At 40.1% G+C, this 22,652-nt stretch overlaps 2 long non-coding RNA genes across 4 annotated transcripts in view; both read right to left on the reverse strand.

The window, feature by feature from the left end:
• Positions 1-22,652, reverse strand: part of LOC130593814 (uncharacterized) — a 232,077-nt gene that overhangs the window by 76,253 nt on the left and 133,172 nt on the right. For 2 of the 3 annotated variants that reach the window (XR_008970881.1, XR_008970877.1), the window contains exon 3: positions 21,401-21,491. This is a non-coding gene — a long non-coding RNA (uncharacterized LOC130593814). Of the gene's footprint in view, positions 1-13,259; positions 13,333-16,827; positions 16,941-21,400; positions 21,492-22,652 lie in introns of those variants that run through there. The other variant, XR_008970885.1, reaches the window with a different exon arrangement.
• LOC130593806 (uncharacterized) lies at positions 5,001-8,450 on the reverse strand. Its single transcript, XR_008970876.1, has 3 exons — positions 8,148-8,450; positions 7,711-7,873; positions 5,001-5,571 (listed from the first exon to the last, which is right to left on the reverse strand). It is a non-coding gene; the product is annotated as an uncharacterized LOC130593806 (long non-coding RNA).

Here is a 22,652-nt window from a genome sequence, read left to right on the forward strand (position 1 = left end):
GATAACAGATTCCTTTAATTCAGAAAGTAGTCTAATTTGCATGCATATTTTATTTATTACACCAATTAAATTTTGCAAATAGTTTGCAATGAGGTCCCTATGACCTAATAATTCACAATTACTCCTGGGATATCCTGCCCACTTTAGCACGTCTTGAATAATATTGCCAGCTCCTTGAGAAAAAGAATGCATTTTTTACATGATGGATTTATTACGAGTGTGCACACCTCTATCTTAACCAATTTTACTCTAGGCAGAGTTACTGGAACTACTTCATAGGCCTTTGTCATGTTGGTTAATGAATGCTTTCCTTCAGCTTCCTGACTTTTCAGGTACTTGTCTTCTAAGCTCTTGTGGAAATCCTACATATAGACAGTCTGGATGAGCACTCTGGGTGGTAACACGATATAAATTACTAATAACCATTTGAAATTGCCAGGATGATACTCTGTTTCTGCTATAGTATTAAGTAACAGAGCATAGCTGAAAATGGACACTGTGGAGCAAACTTACTACAGTCAAATCTACTCCAGTCTGGTAAACTTGCTGCAGACCTATACCACAGAACTTAGCGTCCCCAAAACTGCATCAGAAAGAATTTGAGAGTCACTTGGATGTATTCAAACCGTGACAAGTTGTACTGAGTTATTTTATAAGAATAAACTACCATCTAGTTTGCTCTGCTTGAATCAGCTTTAGAAGGCATTTTAAATGAGCTCCGAGTGTAAGAAAATGCTTTATTTGGTACAGTGTTCAAGCAAGACTGGCATTTCCTTGTACTTCATGTGCACAGCTTCTTCCCTGAAAGCATTCAGCCAATAATCCCCATTTCTACATTTATTTTTCATTCTATTACAACCAACCACAACTCCCTCTTTCCAAGAGGGAAAGTTTCTACCTGGCAGTGACAGGGAAGATGAGATACTTTCTAAAAAAGAATAAAAAGATAAAAAAATCAGACATCTTATCCTTTACATGTGCCTTTCACATGAAGATCTGAATATCTGCTTACATTTCCAGAGAAGGTGAATCCTATGGGAACAGAAACCTGCTCAAGAAGCCTGTTCACTACAACAGAATGTCATTTTCTCTTTCAGCTATCTATATATAGTGACATGAAGCACCTTGGTGCTCCTGCATGTTTTCTCAGGCACTCTCAGTTAAAAACCCTAAACTGGTATGTCATTGTGAAAACCCCATATCCTATGTTCTTTCAGTGCTTTTGCTCACCAGTATGTACAGCCCCTACCTGTCCGCCGGTCCCCTCACTGCCCAAGAGGCTCTTGGGTAAGAAAGCCTTGCTGGACATTCCCTTTCCTTTGGTTTGATGTGCTCTGCTACTGCACTCTGCTGAAGTACACACTGAGCAAGCACTCTTTCTCAGTGCTAATAGCTGCTAAGTATTTGTGAACACATCTCAGCTTGAGCCTTCCTAGGACATAGTGCTCCTGTCAAAGTTCACACACCTCATCCCTTTCATTGTAGGTCACAGTTCCCTTCCTGCAGCCATCTTTGAGTTTCATCTCAATGCTTCTCATTTTACACTGTCTTCTGCTAATGAAGTGCAAAGCACTATACTCCACATAGAGGCAGATCCTGCCATCACACAGAAGAAGAGAGCTCTGGTGCCCTCTGTGCACAGACAGCAACATCTGCCTGTTGTGACTCACCAGATCCTAGCCAAAAAGCAAGTGAAATCCTTCTTCCTGTTATGATCCACTAGCTCATGATGAGCTTCTGCATTGGCCTACCAAACTTGCTGTCCCACCACCCACCTATGCCCAACCACCACCTTTTTCTCAGCCCTTCCCATGAGCAAATTGTATTTCAGATTATTTTCCCCAGCTGATCTGATCCTATTTTGCCCAGCAAAATGCACATTCACTGGTGCTTTCCACCTGTTCTAACACCTTTAGATTATTTTTTGTATGTTTGGACTTTCTCCCGATAAAGTATCCCCTAAAAGGTAAAATAAAAAGGGCAACTCCCAAATAGCAAACAGAGAGAATTATTCTGCATTAATGGTTTTTTATGTAGCTGTGTCCTTACCACCACTAAACTGTTTCAGAAGGGAGTGCTGCAAGAGACCTCCCTCGTGTCATCGCTCATAGTGGTACACCCTTTGTTGGCAGGCAAGTGATGTAACAAAGTTCTGCAGTTTGGTCTATTGAAATTTGGTTTTAAGCAAGTGGAAGCTGTACTTACATGTGCAAGAAAATAACCCAAACCAGAAGAAATGCATAGAATGAAAGCCTGCTCTGCAATGTGAACTTCAAGTGGCTGCATTCCTTGGAGAAATGAGGACTGAAACCCAACCCCTCACTGAACGAGGTAGGTAACTGAAGATCTCACAAAACGAGGTTCCAAGCAGCATGTTTACAATATTCATATCTATAATAAAAAATACTCACAAACTACATAATATTCCACCTCTTTGAGGGTTTTTTGTATTTTAATTCTATGCAATTTCATTAACCCTTTGCAAGATGTGCTTGAAGGAACTCTAGAATAATACAGGTCATTTTTAGTAGACATTTATATTCCATTGTTAACTGGTGATGCAAGGAGGAACAAAATACCCGAGGAAGTATACTACAGGGAATAGCCTGCACTAGCAAACAAAATGAGTGAGTAATCTAGCAGATGTTTCCTTCTCTAAAAATCCTTCTATGGCACTGCATTTCCAGGTGTGAGTACAAAATGCAACAAATTAGAATTAGCACCAACCAGTTTGTGCTCTGCCAACAGTTAAGTGATGTGCAGGCAAGTGAAACAAATCCCCATTTCTTCTCTGCACCAAGCTAGCAATCAGAGATGGCAAACACAGATTAGGACATCAAACCCAGAAAATGCTGGAGCAACCACATGAAATTAGCACCGTTTCATTATGATGGAGATAGAATTTGCTGGACTACATTTCCCACCATGCAATGTGCAGGAACCTGATTGACAGCGTTAGTAACTACATCTTCATAAAACAGAATTGTGACTCAGCTACAAGAAAAAATCCTGTGTGAAATTGCTTGGTGTTATTTAAAAGGACACAGACTAAGTGATTGTTTATCAGTATACAAAATAGAGTGAAATTTTCCCACAGGAGTAGCAGCCTGAATAGTACTAACAGTGTTTTAAACTGTAATGAATTCCCAGTCTAATTCACTATGAGGTTTCAATTTATACCACATTTAGAGTACTCCAGGTTCAAGTAATCACTGCAGTAATTAGCTTACTTCCAGTCCTCCAAAATAAACCCACTAATTTTTGCAATCAGCCTTCATTTGGTTAATCACCAGTTTAATTGATTTAATTAGTTTGATCTGCAAAATTAGTCAAGTGTAAATACTGTTTTGTAAACAGAGTTTAGCTCCAAGCTGTAATACAGGGAATTCTAATTCAAAGCTAGAGTTAATAATAAAAACCAACACACGCATGATTTTGTTGCAGTATCCAGCGGTTTTAAGTCTGTAAGACACAAATTTACACTTTCAATAGATAATGCTATTTTATATTAGTGACAGCACAAAGGACATTGCCTCTCAAAGTTTTAATCTTGTCTGATGATTTTTACAGCACTGACAACTGCCACTACAGCAATGGGTTTGCTTTTCCTAGGTTAAGAGTACAATTGTTCCTTTTTCATTTTGCTGTTAGTTCCAAAAGGTGCTAAAAGGCATTTATTAATGAGCTAGACCAAAGGGAAAAAATGTATTAAGGAGAACTCTGGTTACTCCTAAACAAACATTATTTTAGAATGCTTTAGAAGGCATGGGAAGAAAAGCAGCAAGCTAGGCTGTAACCTGGGCAGTAACACAAGGAAGAGGGGATAATGTCCTGAAATTACAAGCTGAGCAAAACTGGAAATAAGATCAGAATCTGTTATTCTGGCACAGCACCATCAGTTACTGATACTCATCAGCAAAAAAGTACATTTGCTTCCCTGAAGAATGCTATGTTCATGACTGATACCCAAACACACCATGTACACATTAAAATTTAAAGTTATCCCAGAAGATGCAGAGCATGTGTTCAGAACAAGGCAAGTATCTTTATAGGAGGCAGGCAAGCAGGTACCCAGAAGGTCAGAAAAAGTGGCAAACAGAAACCAGTCTTCCACCGAATAGCATTCAGAGAAAGGAAGTGACTGGACTTATTGTATCAATGAGAAAGACAGCAAGAGATTAACAACAAGATAGAGAAATGGCCAAGACCACAGGAACAATTTCTTTCCAAGGAATGCAAGCTAGGAAAAGCACAAGTCTAGGCTGCAGGTACGGAATCTGTTCTCAGCTCTGCTGGGCTGCCTCTGTCATCATGATCAAGTCATTTGGATTTTCTCAATCTTACTTCAAACCGTAAAGGTAAATGGTGTTTGCTCCAAGTCACACAGAGCTCACATCAATCCATCACAGAAAAGGCGGAAAACCCCTTCTACTGAAAAATAACATTCCAGCAACAAAACACCAACAAGTTACCTCAAATTCTTTTTTCCTTGAAAATTATTTATATCTCAAAATCTTTTAAATGAAATTTTTATTCTATTCTAATTTAAAGATTTTTCTTTTGTACCAGATTTTACTGCCTCCCACCTCTATCTCCTAAATATAAAAGTATGTCTACCTCCCATTACATTTTCCCTCACCCCCTTTTTCCAGCTGAAACTTCCAAAATTATTTCAAATTGAAGTAATGTAACCACCCTGCTCAAACACTTCAACTTTCCCTTCATTGTCTGAAGGGAAATCAGGATTCATTCCAATCTAAATTTCTCTCCCACAAGTTATTTGCAACTTCCTATCAAATATTCAGTCCGAGGTATTTCACAAGGCAGGTTTTTTGTTTCTTTGACTAGCCATTTGGAAAAAAAAATACAAACCAAAAGAAGCCAAGAACAACTCTTCTGAGCCTTTCAAGCATTAGAAAGACCTTCATACAAGTCTGGACAGGAGCAGGAGGCAGCCAAGAAACCTGCAGGGCAGAAGTCTGCACCCAGCAACGTCCCTGTGTTTCACCGTTGTTCAGCCCATGTCTATCATGGGAAGAGAGTGAAAGCTTACAAGAGCTAAACTAAGAAGGAACTGCAATATCTGCACCAGTTCTTTACTATCTTTTTCAAACCTGATTTTTCACATCTTATGATGTATTAATTTGTGCATTTGCAAAAACAACTGTGAATTCTGTTTTGTACATGCGGTTACTAGTCAGGAGGATTTGGGGTATTCACATTAAACTGAGTCCCAGATGTTCCTGCCCTTGTGATTTGCATTGATCTGTTCTTTGTCAGTTCTAATTATCAATCAAAATGACTGAATTAAGTCAACCACTCTGCAGAAGACCTATTTATTCACATGATCAAAAGCCCAGCCACGGTACAAAGCCTGAAGTTCCCCAATGCTCCATGTAACTTCAGGGATAGGCCTCTCCATATAAGATACAACCCCACCCCGCTCCATCTCCGGAGCTATCACAGTCTGTTGTAGTCTCTCAGTCTCTCTGCAGGACTTTTGTGTGAATAAATAACAGTTGCTGGATGGAAATAAAAACTCTAATCACCAAGGCCTTGAAGAACAGCACCCTGGGGAATAGATTACAATATTTTAACATGTTCATTTCATTTGGTGTTTCCACTAGTGCTCTTTTAACAATGATACAAACTGCACGTTGGGTACTCATTACTCCACACTGGAGAGAGTAGAATATCTTGTAAATATGCATTAAACTGTAGCTAGATTTTCCTTCACTACATGCTGTGTCTGAGTTGAGGCACAAACGTGTCTTCTTGAGAGCAATAGTTGGGTATATTCCTGGCATGCTGCCACTGTCAGTGAAATATGTCCTTCTTAACAGATGTTTCTTACGCTACTGGGAACAAATTGCTCATCTATACACACAAAGACATACACAGATAGACATAAGGTACTATGAAGAAAAAAATTATATATAGCCACAGAAAAACAGGTTTAAAAAAAATCAGTTTGGAGAGTGCTTGGTGCGTGCACCCATGCAATGGGCAGCTTCTGTTTTCTTAAACACAAGTTGGAGATTAAAAAAGTATGTGGGCTTCAAAATGCAGATCATTAAACTTAACCAACTGCAAAGCATAACTGAAGCTTATTAGCTCTGTTGCTGTATGTAAGCAACATACCACTTTACAAATACACCGCAATTCACACTTGCCTTCTGTTGCCTTGAAATAGACTCGTCATGGTTATTAACACTGGGAAAACTTTGTGCAGAGCCTACAGCATGTCTCATTCTTCTGAGAACTGAAAGGGGTCCCCAGATTGTTCAGATATGGAAAGATCTGTTTGATGCATGAGCTGGACAAGAACTTCAGACTGCTCAGGTGACTTGGCATTAAAGAGCAGGGGCCTTTAAGACTCTTAAAAAGGTTTTAGTTTTACACGCATATAAGAGTAATACTCCTGAAAGTTTAGAGGCTGGGAATCTGTATTTAATTTCAGAATCCCAGCTCCACAATCACACACAGGCTGGATCTCTGCCCTGGCATGTTGTGAGGATCTCCATGTCCACATTTCTGTCAAAGGTGGCACAGTATCTGAGAAGATGTTTAGACTGGATTCAGGCTCTTACTTCTGTGCTGTTTACGGGCAGATCCCGCATAAGCCTGAAGTGGTGTGGATGGATGATATCTGTTCCAGAATAAACACTGCTAGTACAGAGTTGTATCATCAATACTCTGAACAATTTCAGACCAGTAGAATGAGCTTAATGTCAGATTACCAACAAGTATTACACAGAAGCAAAATTTTTGCTTTACTGATAAGAAACCCGAAAAGAATATTTACTCTAGCATTAAACTGTGGCCCCAACATCCTACATATCCTGATCACATGTTAGCTAACCTGCAATTATTTTACTTTCATAGCAAGCCCTGTTGGCTTTGCTCTCACAGGAACAGGAGACCAAGATACTGAAATTCTGCATTCTTATTTATACGCACAACTCAAGTTCATGTTTTGCAAGAGAATGATGGATTTTCCAATTTGTAAGATTTCTTAGGCAATCGAGAGTAACTCTGAAACAACACTGAATGGATAATGACCATACTTGCTATGTTTGATTTAATGTGTTTGGCTAGGGTTAACCTATTTGTTTAGACTATACATTAGTAAAGTTTCATTAAAATGAAAAAGGGTTGTATGTATTCCTGCAAAGCAGGCTACATGTTCTTCAGCAGCTCACAGATCATTTCCTATTTTGAAGGAACAAACAAGCCTCAACAAAAGCTTCAAAGCTTATTTGACTTTTAACTATCACATTAAGTTACATTACACAGCCCTAATCGCAAATGCTCTGAGAACTGCTTGAGATTGGTCCATAAATACAACACTTAAACAGGTAAAAGAGCCTAACTAAGTAAGTAATTATTGTTCACATCACAACAAAGATCCCCCCCCCCCCCTTCAGCTATTAGCTACCCTCTTTCTCCATTTCCATATGGTCTGTAGCTTGTCATCAGAGGGAACAAGAACATGTTATAGAAAATACGCAGCATTACACACCACGCACATAAAGGAATAAAAGCTCAGATTTTGGGCAGTACCAGCAAAATCTGACTTCAGGCACAACACCATCACATATAAGTACTTAATAACCACAAAAAAAAACTTAATACAGCCACAGGCCCAGGCTCTCTCTCAAATACACTCCCTAGTTACAATCACACTAATACCAAAATGAAGTTACTCACCCTCTGCTTCTGCTCAAGACCTTAAAGTTCCCACAAAGAAAGTCTCTCCTTGGAAATGAGGACTGTATTAACACAAACATTTCCTTCTAGCTGCTTCCTTCATGAGCCAAGTATGTTTTATTCCTAGACCACACACTTTCTGTATGCCAGATCGATGCTTTCGCTAGGGAGACAAGCAAACTCCTGTTAACACAACACACTGACTGCAGAGTGCCCACAAATCCACACCTGCCACACAGAGCAATGTAGTCTCCCACCAGCTGAGACTGCTACTAAGACATTTATACATTAATACAATCTCCTTTCTCTCCCCATATCACCATCACTAAACAGAAGAGAAACAGCAAAGAGAGACAGGCTTACCAGTAAGGTTCCTTGAGTTCTTTCGAATGCTAAGTGAGACCAGCTTACTGTTCTGAATGCCTTTGAGGTCACACCTCCACAGCAGCTTTTACAAATCCTGACAACTACTTGCAAATACAATCAGCAGCCCTCTGCATCTATATCCCCTTGAGTAACCCGAGCATCAGGTGCTGGTCCTTATCTGTGAGATACCTAGGACTCAACAGGAACCTGCATAGAACTGTTCCTTCTCATTTAAACAGGTTTCAAAACAAGCCAACATCACCTCACTTTCTATGACCTATAACATCCCTATACTCATAGCTCATTGTCTTGTTTTATTCCTCCTGTATCATACGGCATTCTTCACTGCTCTATTTCTGTGGCTCTATGAGCGTTAATTTGCCATGCAGTACATGGCTATGTGGTAACACACAGCGAAGATGAATAAAGAAAGGCTTCTGAGGAAGCCAAAGTACTATCCTTTGTATTACAGACCTGAGCAAGAACACCGTGGTTTTAAGGATTAATCTATTCCTGAGCCTCTCCCCTCGGGATGTTTTAATAACTACCTAGTATCACATAGCTGTCATCATTTTATAATGGAAATCATTATGCTGAGACCAATAAGCCACAAGGTGCAAATACTGATATTTTAAAGATTATTAATGGAATCAAGGCCTGAAAATTCCAAGTCAGACAGACACTTGTGGAATAATGTAGTCCCAGTTAACAGCAACAGGTTTGTACAACTGTATCTGAAGACAGAAAACGTCATTCACAAAGGAAACCATTGTCAGAATAAATTCCTAAGAAGTAATGAGAGCAAATTAAGATCCAGAAGCCAGCTGGAGGTCAGCACTTTGCCTGCTCCTCCAGCTTGAGTCTGCACCACACCACACACCTCAGCTGAACACAGGTATAATTAATCAGACCTCTTCATGCAGTTTTGTGATCATATGATGTTTGTTTACTTCGCAATATTCCACCAACTTTAAGAAATTATGTTTTCATAGGCCCCAGAATTTATTTTCCTTTAGTGAATTCCCTTTTCCCCTTCCAGAAATACTAAAATCTAACGATTTAATGCGGCCAAACGATTAAAAGAAGCTAAAATGCATGCAGCATTGCTCAAGATCTGGACCCAGAATTAAGGGATTAATCCATAAGAAAAGCTGTAATAGACTCCATGACAGTCTGTATACTGGGATTCAACAGCATTTGAAAAACAGCACTGTAGAAACTGAAACAATTGTCATACTTTTACAAGTGTCAGCCTCGCCCTGTTTTCACTGCACCGCAGTGGCAGACGCACTGGGTTTCACAGCTTCATGACAGCCTGTTTGTCATGTTCTCTTCAAACCACTCTATAGAACTCAGAAGCCCAAGTTCTGTTTCCAAAAGCACTTAAGTATCTCAAAGCCTAAGTAGCGTGACTTTGAATGAGGCTGCATGTGTCAACCGAATGGACGTGCAGACAGACAGAATAGAAACATAAAATCTACCAGCCTGGAAAAGACCTTTAAGGCCATCAAGTCCAACCATTCCCCCAGCACTGCCAAGTCCACCACTAAATTGTGTCACTAAGTGCCTCACCCACATGGTTTTTGAACACTTCCAGGGACGGCGACTCCACCACTGCCCTGGGAAGCCTGTTCCGATGCCTGAGCACCCTTTTGGGGAAGAATTTGCTCCTAATATCCAGCCTAAACCTTCTCTCGTGCAACTTGAGGCCATTCCGTCTTGTCCTATCAGTTGTTGCTTGGGAGAATAGACGAGCCGCATCCTGGCTCCATCCTCCTTTCAGGTGGTTGTAAAGAGCAACGATGTCTGCCCTGAGCTTTCTCCAAACTAAACAACCCCAGTTCCCTCAACCATTCCTCTTTGGTGTTGTGCTCCAGGTCGTTCACCATTTTCATTCCCCTTTTCTGGACATGCTCCAGTGGGTCCATGGTTGCATATAAGCACCAAAGTGCTATGCCTCATCTTCCTGCAAGAGTCTCAGGATAACTCTGCTGGTTCTCTTGCTGCCACCAACAGCTACAGCTCCAGCCCCGCTGCAAGCCCCACTGTCAGCCCAGAGGCAAAAAACACCACTGAACTAATCACAAATCACCAATGGTCACCTCTCCCCTATTCATAGACATCACAGTACCCCCCTAATCATCCCTCGTCTGGGTGTCTTGCTATTGCTACTGCCTAACCTCCAGGAGCCTTCCTCATCACAAAAGTCTCTATGGTCTCTGGAAATAGCTTTCCCCATTCTGGGCTCTAGCTCCTCCATCTCTCCAGTGAAGTAGCTATATCAAACAAACATGCTTTACAAACACTGGTATTCATGTAATGCTGAGGTACCACAACCACTCGCTAAACTCCAGTCAACCTTTATAATGCCTTTTCTTTTTTCTTTTCTTTTTTTCCCCTGGAACATTACACATCCTTGTATAGCTACTGTGAATATTCAAATACTGTAATTGGAAATGATTTACTTTGTTTTGAATTAACTAAAATTCCATTGTTAAGCACAAATACTGCTTCACTAAATCATCAAGCTTTTAATAGGTCCACATGAGCAGGTTACTGAGCGTGTTAGGATTTATAATGCTCCCGGGGAGCTGACCACTGTATTATGCTTCCTGCTGCTAGGTAATATGCATGACACATTTCTGGACACTAATTCATTTATTTAATAGTAACAGTATGCAAAAACAGAGTTCAAAATGAGGCTGACAAAGAAGGTATAAAAGTTTTATTAATCCATAGCTAATCAAAGGCCAGAGGAAGGCATATAATGGTGGCATTTACAGACCATATCGAATGTGAATAAATTAAGTTTTTGTTTCCTAAAATCTTACTAATAGGATGTATTCAGCTTGAAACATTTATACTTTTAATTACAGTGCCAGCCAATTTAGAGCTGGTATCTGGTTGTACTGTACTTAAAACTTTGCATCAAGGATCACTACAAATCCTCTCATCAGCTATTTTTTGACTCTGATTTGTTACTGTGTGCACTGTGTCCATGCTCAGAAATAATAACCTTATTTACTTTCTCATTTAATTATACAGTGACAGATTCCTTGTAGGGGGAAAGGGCACTGAGGGAATGTGTTCTCCTCCTGTGAGAGAAATTCCCCTGAAAGGCTCAGCATCATGTACACGCAACATAACGTTATGGCTCTGTCCTTCAAATGTTTGTACGCAGAGATAAACCGATAGAACTACTCATACAGACATGATCATTTCTCCAGGCAAAAGTCTGCATAGGATCACACCCCTTTCTAACAAGTTATCAAACACCTAAATCACATTGCAAATTTTGTTTAAAAAAAAAACCAAAAAAAATAAGTTACTACTAACCGTAACAGCTGACTGAAAAATATAAAGAAATAAAACTAAAAGGAATAGGAAAGCTAACAAACATACTAATTTGGTCTGTGTTTTTGAAATACCCTCCAGTTAACAGATCTTACTTTGATCCAGATCCTTCAGAAAACAAGCTGACTTACAAAGAATGGGAAAAAATTAAAGCCACAATGCCTCCAGAAAATCTTTCAGGTATCAGGACAAATTTCAGTAACACTGTCATTTCTTCCTGTTCCCCCTCACCAGCCACCTGGAGTTAGGAAGAGAAAAAAAACTGCTGAAAACACAGAATTCTCTTCTTCAGTTTCCTTGAGAAGCAAATCCACGTGTGAGGTTTGTAGTTCCATGCTCTTGCCCAGCAAAGAACTCCAGCATTTCCAAAACAAGATAGCAATTCTGTGGTGGCTGCTTGCTGCTTACACAAAGACAGTAAACATCCGACGAGCTTTGCTCAGCTCACAAGGAGCAAGAAAGCAAGTAGATTCAGAGGACCACAGCCCAACTCAATTTAAGATTAAATAAAACTGCCTCACAACTCTTATTTGTACTTGCTAGACAAGCTCTTCATCAGTACCTGCAGCAGCTGGGGAAAAAAAAATACAACTAGTATATTACACACGCAAATTCTACCTCTCTAGAGGATGGGCACACTCACATACATTTATCCCAACTCCTGTCCATGTCTTTCTTCAAGAGGAGATGGGAACATGCCACACACATTCAATGGAAAGGACCCAAACATGGAAAAATCTAAGTGAAGCCCAGAGTGGACTCTTCTTGAAGAAATCAAAGCTTGTCTGTTTCGCTTCTGCTCTGTAGGCTACAAGTAGTAAATGCTACACCCCAGACGTAATATTTTATTGGCCGCTTTTATAGTGTACGTCCCAAAGTGTGAACAGAATGACTGATGTGATGGGTGACAGCCAAGTATCACAGCTTGAAAAGTAGTGACCTGAAAACTGACACAATTATTTCAGACATTGCACTGGGAAACAAAAAATTAATCATTTACTAAAGCAATGGAAAGACTTGACAGCCTCTTGAATTTCCTTTTAAAAACCCTGAAAACATTGTCAGGAATATCAAAGAGTATTCCAAAATATCAGGAAAATAACGCAGAAATAAGACACGTTTAATGCTTACATGATATCTCATTTTACTAACTCTGGGTTAACTTTAATTAAGCTACAGAAGTACATTTGAGAAGCTCAGTTCATGCGACATGTGCAAACTATCTGAGCTTTGCTCTTGCTGTTTATACTGCTGTAGAAACTTCAAGCAAAACCAGTCTTATATCAGCATAAAAACTGCACCCAATGGAAATTATACAGGTCAATCTTGGTCATATGAGCTTTGCATGACCAGGGATTCTGGCTAAGCAGGGGCCTGATACACTCAAAACAAAGGTTGCCTTGCTATACACACATTTATTATATACATATATATATTTATATACATGTATATAAATATATATATAAAATGTGTGTTATATATAAACACGCACGTGTGTCAAGTCATGTACTGAGAAACAGTATGCTCTCTGGCATATGCCTACTGTAGCTTGCTTCTGTCTCCACTGCTTGCAATTAAGACAGTTAAAGGCTAGGCATAAACTCTTAGGAAGGACTGCGAAGTGTCAGGAGTGACAGTTCTTAAGCAAAGGCTTCAGCTCTACATGATTTAATGCAGTTAAAGACCTAGGGTAAGCATGCATGTTCTCATTCTTAGCTTGCTGCGACAGTGAGGTAAGATCTGTCATGGGAGTATAAATAAATATTTAAGTATTACCTTGCATTAGTTACAGAGTAGAAAAGAGTAGCAGAAGTTGTTACCTTGGCTGAACAGGTGAACAGTTGCTTATGAAGCTGCAATAACTCAGCTGTGGGTCTGTCCCAAAGCAGTAAGTCTGCACATCTGTTTGTGGAGGAGGAGATGGAAGTAGTGTGAAGGACACTCATAATGTGCTGGTTTGAGATAGTAGATGAGAGCTCTAAACACTACCACACTTAATCTCCTGTAATTTCAAGACATAGTAACAGTGAGAATCTAAGCGTTTGATGAGTCTCCTCTCCTGAAGCAAAATCTGAAATCAGCTTTGAAGAAATTCATTTTAGGTATTACACTTTATATGTTCATCCTCTGAAGACAGGCAAGAACCACCTATATTAGAATTGCAGAACACCTACAAGTCAGAGCATACCCTAAATTTGTTCACATGAGCGTTGCTGATACACTGGAATACCTCATTTAGTGACCCTTCCACAAGCACAGGCATAATCTTGCTGCACAGAAACAGATTAAACTTTTTCAGTCTGCTTCAGAGGGACAGTAATTCTTTGAAATGGGACATGATTCTCATTTACACACTACAGCTGAATAGAAGTCTGACTAGCTGCTTTCAACTGCCAGTAAAATGATTTAAACTTTAGTATCTAATATGGATCACTTAATAAAAATCTTTGGGCTTCCCTTAACTGCAGCATGATTGCTGCTAACTGAAGTTCTGCTTTTATTTCTTACTTGATTTTTTTTTCTTTCATACAAATTAATCGTTATTTGTGCCACCAAATAAGCATGAGTCTGGTGACAAAGGCTGAAGGCCAGAACAGGCTATTTTGATTTTAATATCCATGAAGGTAGGTAAAGTAAAACCAGAGTAAAATAGTGATCTTGCTGTTCACATTATAAATACTATTGACTTGCATCCAGAGCAACCTGGCTGTGCATGAGGAACGGCACTCACTGCAGGCTGTACCAGGAAAACCCAAGCAGGATTCACAACGGATTTGTTCAACGTTTACGTGCAACAGCAGTGAACGTTTGAGAGATCAAGTTATCACTGCCTTTAAATCCCCAATCATGTTAACATACACTTCATAAACCAACTGGACAAGCAGACAACATGGAAAGCCTAAAGGTTAAGTACACATTATTGACCTCAGGAAAGCCGTGTTCTACAGATCATTAAATACATTGTGTTCTTCTGTTTCAGCTGGTCACACTGAAAAGTGCCCTGGGAACATTAACGCTTAGATGTTCTAGCTACATTTGTGTGACATAAAATCAATACCTTTCCCCTAACCTTACTTGCTTAGATTGCTCTCCGCTGCTAGTTGTGTTTTAAACCATGAGTTCAATCACTTGCATGCACATGTGTCCATTCATACATTTTAATGACATATGGACTCAGAGAACCCCTTTTCCCTACGCTGGGGTACAGCCTACTTCCCACATGAAACGCTAGAAATGCTGGAACAAGGTATGGGGGGGAGGGGACTGGTGTTGTTTTGTAGAAGCAACTAATGCTTTTTAGCTGGTGGAGAGCCTGCTCACTCAGGACCACGTGAGTGTGGCACACCTCCTAACAAGCACACTGTCTGTGTTTACTGCAGGCAGGAGGCAAGATTCCATGAGCTTACTGAGTTCTGCTTGGGCTGGACCTCCTAGCCCCCTTATTAAGAAGGGTCACCCCTGCCTAACTCCTAATGCATGTGCAGATCCCCACAGTACAGCTGTCTCACAGCGAAAGGGTTACAGCTGCCCTCTTGAACCATGCTCCTACTGCACACCACCACCTTTGCAACTCATTCAATACAATCAACAAATCCAGAAACCATCACTGCATGACATGGAAAGTTGTTTCCCTCTATTAACACCGAGCTCACGAGTAAGAGAAGATCTAGTAACTGTCTGCAGGGACTCGTCCCACTGCTTTTAAGATTCACAAAAAAAAACACCACCCTGAAACCTCACAGAATAATCATCTAAGTATGATTATAAACGGCACTCAATGGTCCATGGCCTTTTAAAGATATTCTATCAGTATTGTCAATGATTTGTTATCTTGCTGTCATGTCTACTCAAAGAGATTGCATTTCAAGTAAATTAGAAGTATATTACTTTACAAGGCAGTGTATCCTATCACTCAGCTTCAGCAGACCTCTGCTTGGTGGCCGGTATAGTTTTAAATTGCCAAAAGAGAATTGTTTCTTACAGCTACTGACAGATTCTTGCCTTCAGTTCAAGTATTAGGTACAGTGTGACCAGAACACTGTCCCAGGTCATGTCTTGTTGCACAGAACTGAACAATTGCATACATTTTGCAACAAATAAACCAGTAAGTCTGTATCTGTTATTCTCTAATATAATCAGAATGTCTCCAGTTGATGTTTCAATATCAGATGCCAGAAATGACCACTGGAAGCCTATTACCAAATACAACAGTGTCTTAATGATGAATGTTGGACTTTAAATGCTCTTAAATACATGAAAGAGGTCAAGTGCAGAGATGAGTAAAATACTGGTGAGGGCCTAGACTCTATCAAGCATAAAGTCTGTACATGCCAGCAACGCATCTGCATCTTTGAAGATTCTTCTCTTTTTATTTCCATAAGTGACTGATTGCTTTGCAGAATTACTGCCTTCTCACAGGTTCTGTGGGTGCATTTCTAAAGCTTGAGGGATGACATCCTGAATCCTAAGATTCCCATTTGATGATGGGTAGCACTGGGAAAAGAACCTACAATCATGAATATGCCATTCCACTGAATATTCTTTTCTCACAGTAGCCACTAACTTTCAGAAGCACACTGTGTCACAGCCTTCTCTAAAGACTTCAGCATCTGAATTGACACATGACAAAATGAAGACAGACAAAACAGAGGAAGCAAAGTGCAAAATGCAAGATACAAATATAAAATTTTGTGAGTTCTATGAAAGGCATTACATTTCCATATCAATTTCAGCTGTTGCTTCTGTTTAAATGAGCATGGTGTGGAGCTGCAACATTTGATGTTGCATCAGTTGCTCTGTGAACACCTTTGTAGCTCTGTTTTGTATATGATATTACATTTAAGTACATAGATACCTGTACACCCCTATATACACCTACATACAATACACACAAGTGCATGCATTGATATTATCAGAGGACCCTGTCAATGAGTTTTCCAACTAGGCTACTTAATACTTTCAATTCTAGAGAACATTTGTGACCTTGCCTTTGAAAAGTTCCCACAGGTCCATTGTGTGCAGAAGGCCTTTGATACACAGCCCTCCAGGTGGTGCCCTTTCTTTGTCGCATAAAATTCCATTCAGGTTTGGCAGAGATAGTCAGTGTAGAATCACAGGTTCCCCTTTCTCACTGCTTCTGCACAAAGAGTTTGGCAGCTTGCCCAAACTCCCAACACAGGCTTCTTATCATCACCAAAGGAACTGCAGCAGTCTATGCTGTGTTGAATATACCTCTGAGCCACAAGGCAGAAAGAAACCACCTACTCTCTATTCCCTCAACACAGCATTGACTTCTAGAAACTACCACTCCCCTACTCTAGGCAGCATACAATGGCAATAGGATCCTCAACTTGAGAAGAGGGGGAAACTAAGTAGATAAACATATGCTCGTACCACCTCGCTTCCCCAAGTATCCATCACTCCTCTTCCACTACCATGCATTCCTCCTTCTCATCTTTGCATTCTCTTTTCTGTCTTCATCCTTTCTTCCTTCTCTTCTCTGGGCTCAGCTGCACATAGGAGGAATAGTTTGCTTCAGGCCCACACTCATGGCATGCTCTCTAGAAAAGGATCAAGGTTTCCAGATTGTTTCCAGATTTATTGTGCAGGAATTCCAACTAAACTGCCAGCTCCCGAAAGCAAAAACAAAGGAAAAGGCCATCTTGGGGAAGTCCACAAACAGAAGGTAATGGTATAGCCAATTAAAACCAGAGGCACACCACTGCTAGCAAAAGGGCTGGCAGTCTTTGGAGAACACCTCCGCACAGCATCTGCAATTCACATCAGGAGTCCTCGATTTCCATATTCTTTTAATGCAAACAATTGTGAAATCTAGTAATAATAATAAAACTGCTGCTTCTACTCTGTTAACCAAAAGATGGCAGACAGCCCTTGCTTTGCTAGTCTGAAAAAGCAATGTGCACAGATCTATACAACATCTTTAAAAGAGCTGCTACTGCCCAAATGAGTATCAATTCAGTCTCATGTGATTTCACTTTTCATTGTAGCTTATTTATTTGCATTTTAATTGGGAAACCTTTTAAAGCAGCCTAATTGCAAAGTTAAGCACAGAGAAGCTGCCTAGACAACCTTAATTCAGCCCTTCATGGCTATACACTAACACATAAAAAAGCCAAGAGAGCACTGCAGACATCACTAGAATGGCATTTCAAGTCTGAAACTTGACTTCAGTAGATGTAACATTAATGACAACAAAGCAAAGCAAAAATCAAACGAGTTGCCTTTTCTCAACCTCACTCCAAATATACTGTCTACGCCTGATCTGCATTTCAGGGCTGGTTAAATCAGACCTGCATGTTCAGGAGCATCCCTGCTGGCCTACCTAGGGCCAGGTCAGGCTGAGGAGAGCACATCCTCAGAACTCTTTGCAGAGGGTCAGGCTGCTGTAGTGTTCATAGTCCACTGGTGAGAAGCCTTTTTTCTTCTATCACAAGCCACACAAACATCACTCAAGTGTAAGGTTATTGCACATGCTTTTATGGACTGATTTCTGCAGTGTAGCAAGCTTTAGCTACCCAGGATTAAAAAAAAACCAAAGTGTACACTAATTTCTCAATTGTTTTTTGGTCTAATTTCAGCCACTGCCTATACAGATACTTAAATTTCTCTTGTTTCTTGACTCTGTGAGACTTAACTACAGGCACCTTCTTAAGTGCCTTCTAGCAAAAAAAATTTTACATGTTTTTTGAATGGGGGCTATGGAGAAGAATCATTTCAACTCCTGAATAAAAGCTATGGTTTAATGATACGAAACACTGCTGGGGAAATATTCACTGTATCACAGCTGGTGCACTGTTAACACTACAACAGGAGACAAATACCAATCCATACCTCTTAAATTCAAAAAGACTTTGAATCAGTCTGATATTCGTAGCACTGTAGAAACACTACCAAGTTTAATCTTTAACCCTATGCAGTGGCAAGAGGTTAAGCAGGAGGCTGAAACAATTGCACAGACTGAATTTACTACAGAGTGAATGTGGATAAATATCAGGTGCTCGTGTATCCTATACCTTCTTATATAATCAGTAAACAGAATTTTTTGCTTCTATACTGTAAAAGCACAGGGACATCAGCTCTGATTCATGAGGAATCTAGCTCCCTTCTCACCCTGTGTTTCCACCACTTACCTCACTTTTTCATCATTAAAGCCTATCACCTACTCCAATTGCACCCACTCCCTCTAACAGACACAGATCTACTCACCTCCCCATGCACCATCCTCTTACGTTGAACCATAATCACTTCCACCATGGTCTGCTACACGAACCTGCTAAAACACTGTTTCTCTTCTCAGTTATTCAGTCCTTATCATAATGGCTTCTTATGAATTTTCCTGGCCTTCTGAAGAATCTGCCTTTTTGCTGTTCTTATGGATACAATCATCTGGCTCTAATCCCTCTTTCAGCACAACCTTGGGCTGCTGCCTGCTAAAGCCTGCTAAAGTCTACCAAAGACACCTCATGGAGCTCACAGACACTGTACAGATCAGACACTCTTTCACACAAACATGCCAACATTCAACCTCAGTTTTGAAAAAACTGCCAACAGAAATACACCAGGAAGTGTCTGAATGATGAACATTCCTAAAGCAATAGCACTAAATAGAAAATGCAATTATCCAAACATGGCTTTCCTGAGGCATCCTTTCCTTTCTGAGCAAATTCCATGGAAGTCTAAGCTCAGCAAGGTCACTGAAACTATTTGCCTGGCTACTCTAAGAGGGTCAGTGAAGCTAGGATTGTTCCACAATGCTAGATTGAAATATGTGCCCACAGCACTCTATCTGGATGATTCAGAGACCCCTGATGCATGAATACCCACAAAGGTCCATCCTTAAGCATAACCTCCAAATTGCAATTTTAAACCAGCTTTTTTCCCACCTGTTTTCTGTTTGCACTGAAATTCCTTCCCCTCAACTGCAAGCAGTGAATCTTCCTTTAGAACATGGCAATATTTATTGACTGTATTCTTTGTTCACATCTGTCAGACATGGGAAGTCACCACTGCTTTACAAGACTATCAGTTTTAAGTAATGCCATTCATCACAAAATGGAATAGTGTGAGCAACATTTCCTCAACTGCAATGAATTATACAAGGGTCAGCAAGCTGGAGTCGCGGTTGGCAACACAAACATTGGCCTCAGGTAGCAAACCCATCTTTCCAGCTGCTCTCATCCATATGGGTTCAATGAACTGCAGAGAGTACAGGCCTTCGCTTATTGAAAGTATCTGCTGGAACTATTTCATCTAACCAGCATCATAAAACAACTATGAAGTAAGGTGAATGCTATTCATCTAAAGCTCATCTGGTAGCCAACTGCTGACAGAGGGTGAAATAGAGATGGCAAAGCAGCAGACAGATGCGACGGGGAAATGCAGGTGCTCCTGCATTTCAAAACTCAGAGATTAAAGCCACAAGAAGTTGAAACAATTCACCTGTCGTTCACAAGCATCTGCTCACCCCAGCAGCACTATGCATCCTGACAAGCATTTTCCAGGATTCCTTAGTGCTTTTCCTCACTAGCATAATGCCCTTTTAATGTACATGCTGTCAAGCAGATCTGTTCGGCAGCAACACAATTAGCCCTATTTTTGCTCTGAAACAGAAGATTTTGTTTATGTGCCTGGTTTTGCAAGTAAGACTATTCTGTTATTAACCACAGACATTTACCAGAAGCCTCCTTGCTTGTACACAGCACACGACTCTCATTCTCTCTGCCTTCCAATTTAGCTCAGGATTCTCTTATATTTTACTTCTAGTACTGGATCCTGCAATAAATTAGTTTTTCTATGAGACACTATTAACACCAAACTGCTTTCCTCGGCCCTATTTTTCCCCTTACCTCCATTAGTGTCATCAGACTCTATATAGCAGTTTTCTATTTAAAACAGTGATTGTGCAAACAACTGACCAAGGATGTTGTAAGTCCTTATTGAATTGATAGCTGTTAATTGCAAAAATACCACAGATATGGCTCAAACTAAAAAAATCAACAGGTTTCAGAGACAAGATCTTCAACAGAGATTTCCATATATGAGAAGCACAAAGGAGCTTCAATTTTCTCACCTTAATGGCATTCAACCAAACAAGATTAATTCCAAGTTAGGCACTCCAAAGAAAAGAAGAAAAGAAGCTTGTAATAGAAAAGTCAAAGCCTTAAATGTCAGTTATAACACAGCAATTGTTTCCAAGTAACACCATTGACCCAGTTTGCTTCACTGTAACATTTTAAGCTGTTCACTCAAAAAAAGGATCTTTAGAAATATTCTCTTTCCAGTTCAGGGTTGGTCTAATGGCACCAAACAACTACCCCATCTAATGGCATTTCCTTTGAAAACGTTGTCTTGTTATTACATAAAATAAGCAAATCTCTTCAAATACAGAGCTATTGCACTGACGGACTGTAGCAGTGAAATGATAAAATTAAAGAGCAGCTTCATGACTACAGGTATATAAAATTTCGTTTTTCAAGACATTTCCTGGGATGGATTAAATTATGTAAATATATGTTAACAATAATTCATAACATTTTAATAAAATCTTTTTATTTCTCTCGGCTTCTTAGAAGTGCAGTCCCAGGTGTCCTTAGGGTGGTGGGTGTTTTGTTTTTACACTTTAAGGACACACAAGGTTATACACTTCATAAGCAAGGAAGCACAACTATTGATATATAATGCAGATAATGATGCTGGGCATCCTTTGTCTGGTATCAGTCCCAGTTTTTGCTGGGAGCAGTGTTCATCAACAAAGTAACTTGGTATCAAGAAGGGGATTCACATGTTTCAAGGTTTCTTCCAGCAAGCTATTCTGGGAAAGAAAAGAGTATCTTGATTCTCCCCGCCACCCATGGAAGATTAAACAGTGAAGGTATTTTTACTGTTGTCAAATTTCGCAGTAGTAAACGGAATCAAATCTACCCAAGAGTCATGCCTCGAGTGAACTTACTCACTGAAAACTTCATCCCCAGAGACATCTTTCTCTGTACATGGTCCTCCTGCTGTTCAGGCTGTAAAAGTCCGTCAAGTTTAAGGTGACCCTGTTTTCAAAAAAGAAAAAAAGATTATTTGTTGTACCAAAGCAGCCGCATTTCATAGCAGTTACATGAGAGACAATTTTCAGTGCTGGCAATTCCAGCAGTGGCAGGATTCTGGCACAGGTGAGAGGCAGTCATGCTTCCTGGAATGCAAAAAAAAGCAGTTCAAATAAATTCATATGTAACACAGCACTTCAGCTTTTAAGCTGAGCAGAACAGCCTGGCTGAAGCATTTGGGCTTTTAAACCCCAGTGCTGCACACGCATGGCACAGCTTTACTAACTTTCAGAAATCACAGAACAAGGTCCCACCTCGAGATTCAACTTCAGATCTTTTTTCATTTGGATGTTTTTCCTACATACTGACTCACTCCCTGTGACAATGCACAGAGTAGATGCTCACACTCCTGCTCAGGTGTCTATAATGGTGTCTGGAACAGCTAGTGAGCATGACAGACTAGCAGACATTAGGACAGCAAAGAGAAATATTCAAGGTCACAAAGGTTAAGAACATAAACACTACCACACAGGGTCAGGCTACACTCCTCTTCAGTTCCTTGTTTCCACAGCCTATAACCAGAAGCAGATAATTGAGGTTCAATCTTCAACAGGTTCTGTCCAGTCACTTGAATTTAGAGAGATGGATCTGAGCACCAGAAGTAGCCTATATTTTCTGGGTTTTTTTCTGATGTCATTCCATGCTTCATCAGAAATCTACAGGAAATATTTGGAAATGATGTTTCTATTTGGATCCATCTCTGCTCTTTGGGATGGGCAAATATTCAATTTTAACTTTTCTTGGCGTTTCTTCCTTCAAGTTGACACCCCAAACCAAAACCATATTGACACTTAGGGATTTGTCCACTGGTGAAGCTGTCAGCTTGAGAGGTGCTGATATTGCTGAACCTCACATTTTCTTCTTTTTCTAATTAAGCAAACGTCTCAAAACAGTAACATCTGTAATAACCGTAAAAAAAACCCACCAGCAAACCTTTAAATGTGCTTGCTTTTTTTTTATTTGCAGCTTGTAAAAACATGCTTATTACAGCTGCTACATACATAAAGTTTGCCTACAAAACTCCCACAAATTAATGTTCAACATCCTGTATCCACCAGCACGCATGTGTCTATTGAATCTGCACAGCAGGATCAGGTCCCAAAACAC

The sequence above is a fragment of the Pezoporus wallicus genome, unplaced genomic scaffold, assembly GCF_028554395.1.
Source record: "Pezoporus wallicus isolate ANWC-B61680 ecotype Strahan unplaced genomic scaffold, APGP_CSIRO_Pwel_v1 contig_3952, whole genome shotgun sequence".
In the NCBI taxonomy this organism is placed as follows: Eukaryota; Metazoa; Chordata; class Aves; order Psittaciformes; family Psittacidae; genus Pezoporus; species Pezoporus wallicus.